This window comes from Haematobia irritans, chromosome 2 (assembly GCF_050003625.1).
Source record: "Haematobia irritans isolate KBUSLIRL chromosome 2, ASM5000362v1, whole genome shotgun sequence".
Taxonomy (NCBI): domain Eukaryota; kingdom Metazoa; phylum Arthropoda; class Insecta; order Diptera; family Muscidae; genus Haematobia; species Haematobia irritans.
Genome location: NC_134398.1, coordinates 151117376 through 151125877, shown reverse-complemented (window position 1 = coordinate 151125877; position 8502 = coordinate 151117376). Strand labels below are relative to the sequence as shown.

The window sequence follows — 8502 nt, the reverse complement described above, 5'->3', positions numbered from 1 at the left end:
TATTTGAAGTCGAGTCTGAATTTGAAAATTTCCCAATAAACACAAACGTTTGAAAAATACTAAAATTCAATAATTTTTCAAACATTTTTTCAAAGGATTAGGGTAATATTCAAGTTGAGAAATTGTTGAGAAAATCGCGTTCTCAACAAAAAACAGACATTACCCTCAACAGTAAATTTCAACACAATAGCAATAATTTCTCAATTGTAATCCTCAAATTGAAATGCATCGCTACTCAATAATTTGTCAAACAGTTTTCAATGTGAGAAAAATAAAAAATTACCATTGTTGCGAATACTTTCAAACCACAATTTGTATGAAAGTCAATCCTAGTTCTAACTGGAAGTCAATACTAAATTTCTAGGGATTTTGTAAATTTTATTATTTTTTCGTTAACAAATATAATAATCTTAAAAATAACATTAATAATATATAAAAATAATAATATAATACCAATCAAAATGTAATTATCTTATTAAACGTATTAATAAATAAAACTATGAATACAACTTAAAATATCTTAAACATTTTTACATGTATAATTCCATTTCCTCCATAATGTTAGTGTCATTAATATGCTGGCAATTTGAAATAATTACTATCGAGGAACTTGCTGGCTTGTGTGTTAGAATAGATTCCAGCAAGAGGAAATCACAAAATATCAAACTGATGACGGGATGTAAATTGATGTAATGCACATTTTCATCCAGCAGTTCTTGATATAGGAATTGTTGCACTTTTGTTTAATTGATTGCACTTTGTAAGTTTTCTGAAAACTTTTCTTTGTTGTTTCCTTCATCGGTTTTTCATCGGCCAACATCTTCCAAGAATATACCATTCAATGATTTTAGTTTTCTGCAAAACAATCGAGTTTTGTGATTTCCATTATGTTTTCATTTCACTTTTTATTTTGACTTACCAATTTGTATTTCTTCCAACTGACCACGTACTTCGTGATTTCCTCAAAAACGTTGGTGTTACAAAATTGTTGTTATTAAAATACTGGCAATTTTCAGGAACTTGATGTCCAGATAATTGGAATAAATTTCCAGCAATTTCAATTCACAAAATAACAAATTAAACCGATGATGCGATATAAATTAAACTATATCACATCGATAGTTTAATTTATATCGCATCATCGGTTTAATTTGTTATTTTGTGAATTGCGAATTATCATCCAGTAGTTTTTGATATGGAAAAGCATAAATACCAAGTTTTTTTGGTTGCACTTTGATTTATGGAAACTTTCTCTTCTCGATAAGCCACTACCATTTTTCATCGGCCAGCCTCTTAAGGTGTCCAAGAATCAGCATCCAAATATTTTAGTTGTCTGCAAAGGGATTTGAGTTTAGTGACTTCCTTAAAGTTTTCATTTCGTGTTTTAGTTTTACTTACCAATTATTATAAGCAATTTCAATTGATTATTAAAAAATTTCCACATTTTTGTATTTCTTCCACGAACTTTGTTGTCCAAAGTAGTATTGAAACCCATGTGGTTTTTTCGTTGCATTTCAGGGTAGTGTTTTGTCAAAGTTCTCTCCAATTATCTTCAACACATTTTCAAAGTTTTCGTCAACATTTTGCCAAATTGGTTGTATTTCGCAAACAATTTGAAGATGAATTGAAGATGAGCTTTTTCAAGTCAAGTTGAATTTATGTTGAAAATGATATTTACCCTCAAACTGAAGAGGTGTTGCATTTGAAAAACGCTCATCCTGTGTTTATTGGGTTATGTTGTCATCAACACGTTTTTAAAGAACTTTGATAGCGCATGAAGGTAACGGTGAAAAACTAATAAATTAAATTTTTTCTCAAATTTAAAAGACAATTTTATCTTACGTGTGTTCTTCCTCAAATTCTCTCCTTCTTTGGCTCGGAGTCAATACCAAAATCATTAGTGTAAAGACAAAATCTTTGGAACTGGGCATGCTTTTTTTCAGTGTAGTGCGATTTAAAAGGTCGTTAGCTAACGTAGCACTAACAGTTTCATGAAAATAGGGTTTAATATACAATATTAAGAACAAAATTATTTTAAATAAATTATTTTAACACAAAGTCCATAGTGTTTTTTAATTTAATATGCGAATTAAAGTTAACAAGCTTCAGGTATGGGCTACAATTTTTCCAATTTAAAAAATATTTTTTCTTTGAAGAATCTGAAAAAGTAAATGGGTAACTCGGCAAATGAAGCCTCTATTCTTATCTTAAACCCTGCTACTATAGACCAATGTTTCTGTCTTGTTTCCTTAATTTTCTTTAATTCTACAGAAACCGTGATTTTGGCATAGAATGAACAAACACCTCCTTTTTTTAGCAGAGTCCGAACGGCGTTTCACATTACATTGAAACCACTTATAGAAGCTTTAAAACATTCAGATATGTCATCAGCATTACTTAGGGGATAATCCACCGCTTAAAAATTTTTGAGTGTTTGGTCGAAACAGGGGTTGAACCCACGACTCTATGTTTGCATGGCGAGCATGCCTTGCACAACGGTAAAATTCCATATCGTTAATAACAAATTTCAGTCTAATGGCCACCACGACCTCACTTACAGGACCATAGCTTTCAAAGTGGTTGCTCTATGATCTTTATTGTCTGCTTTACTTGCTTAGCTCGAAGGTAAGAAGTTGCATAGCATTAAATCTAAATATTTTTATGAATGGAGGGCACACAAACGTCAATAATGAGGACACGGACGGGTTGTCGACGGTCAATAATATTTTAAGTTGCAAAAATCTTGCTACACGAATAAAATTTTGTATTATTACTTGCTAGTTAAATGCATCCCAAAAAACCAATGCTCTTCATTTTATATTATATTACAGCAGATGCATTTTTCCAGATTTCAAATTTCTCAGAATTCAATTGAAAACTACATCTAATGTTGACCTAGTATGAAAGAATATACATCCCAAATTTTGTAATACAATATCAAATTTATTTAAATTAAATATATTTTAATTAACAAAACATCCAGTCTTTGTTTAAGAAATATTCTGTAAATTGAGGTATCTTATCTTTAAATTAAACAATCTTCAAATATGGTAACGTTTTACAATAATTTTATAGTACAAAAACAACTTATTAAAAACGTCTTGTCTTTGCACAAGAGCAAACAAAAAGTTCCATATACCACAAGCTCTTGATTATTGAAAATACTTTGGGTGACATTTTAAGCAGACTTTTTCCACGAGAACCATTCCAATTTAGTTTATGGATTGTTTGTTATTTATTCCGGGTAGTTTAGCTATAGTTTTGTTGAAATTAAAAGTTATCCAAATCCTCTACACAATCCACACTATTCGTTGATCCCACTTAAACTGCTTAGTTTTGCGAATTGTCCATTTTCACCATTTCTGTAGTGAATTTTAATAATAATGCGTTATTGAAGCGCATTGTTTTCTTGTCAAATATCGTCTTCTTTAATGAAAGCCTTCTTGGTAAAGGATAGTTAGATACAATAAGTATATTGACGTCCTTGTCTGTTACGTTGAACATGTCAAAATGATCAACTTACGAAATGAAAAGGCAAATTCATATTGATGACATGGACAACTATATTGCCATCCTTGTCATACACGTGCTAAATTATATTTATTTATATTAAAATTGAAGAAGGCGCAATTCTAATAGTCTTCTTCTTTTTTAGCATTTAGCAGGTATTCACTACTACAGAGATTAGGTCTGTTCGCTAATGTTTGCAGCAAAATTGTTCAGTAAACTCGCACGTTAAAAAACAAATATATTAATTTAGATGCATGTTAACGGAAATCAAATGTTCTAAAGGAAACATATATGAACGATTTTACAACATATGGAATGGAACATACTATCGGTGCCCATCAGTTATATATGGCTACTTTAGTTAACGACAATTTTGTGAGATTTCATAAAAACTTGTTGAAATTGTTATTCCATAAGTAATACATAACCAACTGAATTGATGTTTCCCCAACGAAATTTCTGTAGGCGGAATTCTATAGCATAGTGTCGGCTACCAACATTTACATGAAAAAGGATCCGGAGTCAGACGATCATTTACATAGGCGAAAATAAGTGTTGAAATAGTTGAAATTGTAACAAATCTTTCTTTTATCCCCATTGTGTTTTCTCCTCTCACAGATGAGCTACGCCCATGGGGCTTTCACTGGGGGATGCTCCAAGGGTGCAGCTACCTACGTATACCCACTTTAGTTCGTTGTCGTGGGGTCTAAATAGACGAAAATCAGTGTTGAAAATAGTTGATATTCTAACAAAAAGTACTTTTACCCCTATTAACTTTTCTCCTCTCACAGATGAGCTACGCCCATGGGGCTTTCACTGGGGGATGCTCCAGGGGTGCAGCTACCTACGTATACCCACTTTAGTTCGTTGTCGTGGGGTCTAAATAGACGAAAATCAGCGTTGAAAATAGTTGATATTCTAACAAAAAGTACTTTTACCCCTATTAACTTTTCTCCTCTCACAGATGAGCTACGCCCATGGGGCTTTCACTGGGGGATGCTCCAAGGGTGCAGCTACCTACGTATACCCACTTTAGTTCGTTGTCGTGGGGTCTAAATAGACGAAAATCAGTGTTGAAAATAGTTGATATTCTAACAAAAAGTACTTTTACCCCTATTAACTTTTCTCCTCTCACAGATGAGCTACGCCCATGGGGCTTTCACTGGGGGATGCTCCAAGGGTGCAGCTACCTACGTATACCCACTTTAGTTCGTTGTCGTGGGGTCTAAATAGGCGAAAATCAGTGTTGAAAATAGTTGATATTCTAACAAAAAGTACTTTTACCCCCATTAACTTTTCTCCTCTCACAGATGAGCTACGCCCATGGGGCTTTCATTGGGGGATGCTCCAAGGGTGCAGCTACCTACGTATACCCACTTTAGTTCGTTGTCGTGGGGTCTAAATAGGCGAAAATCAGTGTTGAAAATAGTTGATGTTCTAACAAAAAGTACTTTTACCCCCATTAACTTTTCTCCTCTCACAGATGAGCTACGCCCATGGGGCTTTCACTGGGGGATGCTCCAAGGGTGCAGCTATCTACGTATACCCACTTTAGTTCGTTGTCGTGGGGTCTAAATAGACGAAAATCAGTGTTGAAAATAGTTGATATTCTAACAAAAAGTACTTTTACCCCTATTAACTTTTCTCCTCTCACAGATGAGCAACGCCCATGGGGCTTTCACTGGGGGATGCTCCAAGGGTGCAGCTACCTACGTATACCCACTTTAGTTCGTTGTCGTGGGGTCTAAATAGGCGAAAATCAGTGTTGAAAATAGTTGATATTCTAAAGTACACCCTTGTCGTGGGGTCTAAATAGACGAAAATCAGTGTTGAAAATAGTTGATATTCTAACAAAAAGTACTTTTACCCCTATTAACTTTTCTCCTCTCACAGATGAGCTACGCCCATGGGGCTTTCGCTGGGGGATGCTCCAAGGATGCAGCTATCTACGTATACCCACTTTAGTTCGTTGTCGTGGAGTCTAAATAGGCGAAAATCAGTGTTGAAAATAGTTGATGTTCTAACAAAAAGTACTTTTATCCCCATTGTGTTTTCTCCTCTCACAGATGAGCTACGCCCATGGGACTTTCACTGGGGGATGCTCCAAGGGTGCAGCTACCTACGTATACCCACTTTAGTTCGTTGTCGTGGGGTGTAAATAGGCGAAAATCCATATCGAAATTTTTACTAAAATTACTTAGCCCCCCTTTTAAAATTTTAATACGCTACGGTTATGGAAATGCAACTGTAGCTTTCTACTCAGTCTGGGCTGTCTACTGGTTTTAAAATTTAAAAGAAATTGTATTCATAATGCGTTCAAAAATAGACATAAAGTTGATTTGAATCCCCCCCTGATTTCTCCTCTCACAGATGAGCTACGCCCATGGGCTTTTCACTGGGGTACGCTCCCCAGTTGGGGTAACCAACGTGTACCCCCTTTGGTTCATTATCGTCTATCAGAAATAGCCAAAATCAGCTTTCAACAGTTTAGTCATATTTTTGGGTTTTAACTCCCTATAGTTTAAAGGTCTAAATATAAAATAATTAACAAAATGTGTTCATATTTTATTGCTTTTAGTCAAACAGCAACAAATCAAGATGAAATTCGTTCGATTTTGTGCGAATTTTCGCTGAAAAGGGAAAATTAAAAAATTTTTCTGGTGGTTTGTGTCTTGGCTAAAAACAACTTTAAAAAACAACTTTAACTTCACACCCTTTTAAATTGTAAGGGCCGATGTTGAATGTGACCCACACCTAAATGCCAAGCTTTTTCCGAATTTTATTTGACATTTCTCTATTTCAGACTTTTTCAATTTGAACCATGAAGAAATACACAATCCAACAACGTGTTAAATGGTTCCAAGAAATGGCAACATTGGATGATCACTTTTCGAAGAAAATCATCTTCAGTTATGAGGCACATTTTCACCTCAGTGGATTCGTCAATAAACACAATTGCCGCATTTGGGGGAATGAGAATCCAAGAGTGATTGTCGAAAAACCAATGCACCCACAAAGAGTGACTGTTTGGTGCGGTTTATGGGCTGGCGGCATCATCGGGCCGTATTTTTTCCAAAATGAGGACGGTCAGGCAGTTACTGTGAATGGTGTTCGCTATTGTGAGATGATAACGAATTAGAAGATATGGATGTGGACGATATGTGGTTTCAGCAGGACGGTGCCACTTGCCACACAGATAACGAAACAATGGCTCTTTTGTGCAACAAATTCAATGGCCGTGTTATCTCACGATGTCAATTAGCCGCCAAGATCATGTGATTTGACACCGTTGGACTGTTTTCTTTGGGGTTATTTGAAAGAAAAGGTGTACGTCAATAAGCCAGCAACAATTCAAGAGATAAAGGATGAGATAATTCGGCACATTAACGGCATAGAACCTCCATTATGCCTCAGCGTCATTGAAAATTTGGACCATGGGATGAAGGTGTGCCACCGAGGTCGCGGCGCCCATTTGGTCGATATTTTATTCCATACATAATTGATTAATACCAATATATCATAATAAAATAAAATTACAATAATTTCCTAAATAGTTTATATTTTATTCAAAACCAACATCGGCCCTTGAAATTTTAACCATCCTTTACTAGTGAATTTATTACAATAAACTACATGTTAGCTGGGTTGTACTCAAAATTAAAATCAAATATTGTAATATATGGTCCATAATCCTTTGTTTTTAATTACGTATTTTAAACGTCTTGACGTACTTTCTGCCATACAAGCATTTGAAATTTTTGCTCCTACAACCGAAATGAAATGTTCCTCTTAGGGTATAATTAACATAGAAGCAAGTGTGCCAAATTTGGTTCAAATTAGGTAACATTTTGATGTATCTTATATTATGATGTATTATATGTAGATATGGTGAAAAATTTAATATGTTACATCCAACAGAATTTTACTCGAATTTGATCCAAATCGGTTCAGAATAAGTAATGCCCCATATATAAGCGTTTTTCTTGTTTAGGTAAATATGATTCTGTTCATATTTACCTAAACCCGCATTTTACACAGAACTATAGTGATGATGCCCGATACTTGAGACGTACTACTCACTGTAATGACAGATATTTCACAGAACCGGTTAAGATTTAATTGACGGCTTATCTTGCAGAGATCTAGCCCATTTCGCCACTGCAAAAATTTTAAAAGTGCCTCAAATTGGTATCAAAAAATGTGGTCTCTATGTAGTGCTTGAGGATATAACATCGCCAAAAAAAATACAAATAACTCCAAAGTACTACAACAACAACCGTTTTTAAATGTTTGATAAAGTTCCTGTATAGACTGCCCGACAAACCAAAATTTTTAAACTTAACTCGATATTCTGAAAAATTAGACCCTGGTGTTCTTGATAGCGCAAGTCTATGTATTAAAGATTATCAAAATGATTTCGATTTCATTTTTTATCGGCTAGAAGTTACAATTTTGAGCCTTCTACTTAGGTCTAACAAATATCTTCGTATATCTTTTAACTGCATTTTAAAACAGAAAACTAATTTCAATTATTGTCCTTTGCTATATTCTCTCCATCCTGACGTTGATGGGTTGAGCAATTTCTTCTGTAATCAAAGTAAGTGCTATTGTATCTTGTCATCTTAATGATGGGATTTATCCTTTTGCCTTTCGTTATTGACCACATTGAATAATTTTGGATTGTGCTGTATTAGAAAATCTCAGTGTCCCGTAAAGGAATATAAATGTTAAAATAAAAGTATTTTCTTCAATCACCAGCCATCAAAAAACAATTCTTTCATCATTAAAATTTCATCAAATAAAAATGTGAAAATTTTACGATTGTAAACTAATCAAATTAAAGGATTATCAAGTGGCATTGCTTTAGGATTCAGGAAACATAAAAAAGATTTTTAAGTTAACAACGATGATAATGGCATTGATTATTATAGTTATTTATTAGTAAGTAATAACTAAAGTTTACGACTTTAGTTCACAATTATTGTTCACTAT

At 34.1% G+C, this 8502-nt stretch overlaps 1 long non-coding RNA gene across 1 annotated transcript; it reads right to left on the bottom strand.

Moving 5' to 3' along the window:
• Positions 1 to 357: 357 nt before the first annotated feature.
• On the bottom strand, positions 358 to 1710 carry LOC142224226 (uncharacterized). The gene is made up of 3 exons (XR_012719078.1): positions 1399 to 1710; positions 920 to 1333; positions 358 to 855 (listed from the first exon to the last, which is right to left on the bottom strand). It is a non-coding gene; the product is annotated as an uncharacterized LOC142224226 (long non-coding RNA).
• Between the last annotated feature and the right edge of the window lie 6792 nt (positions 1711 to 8502).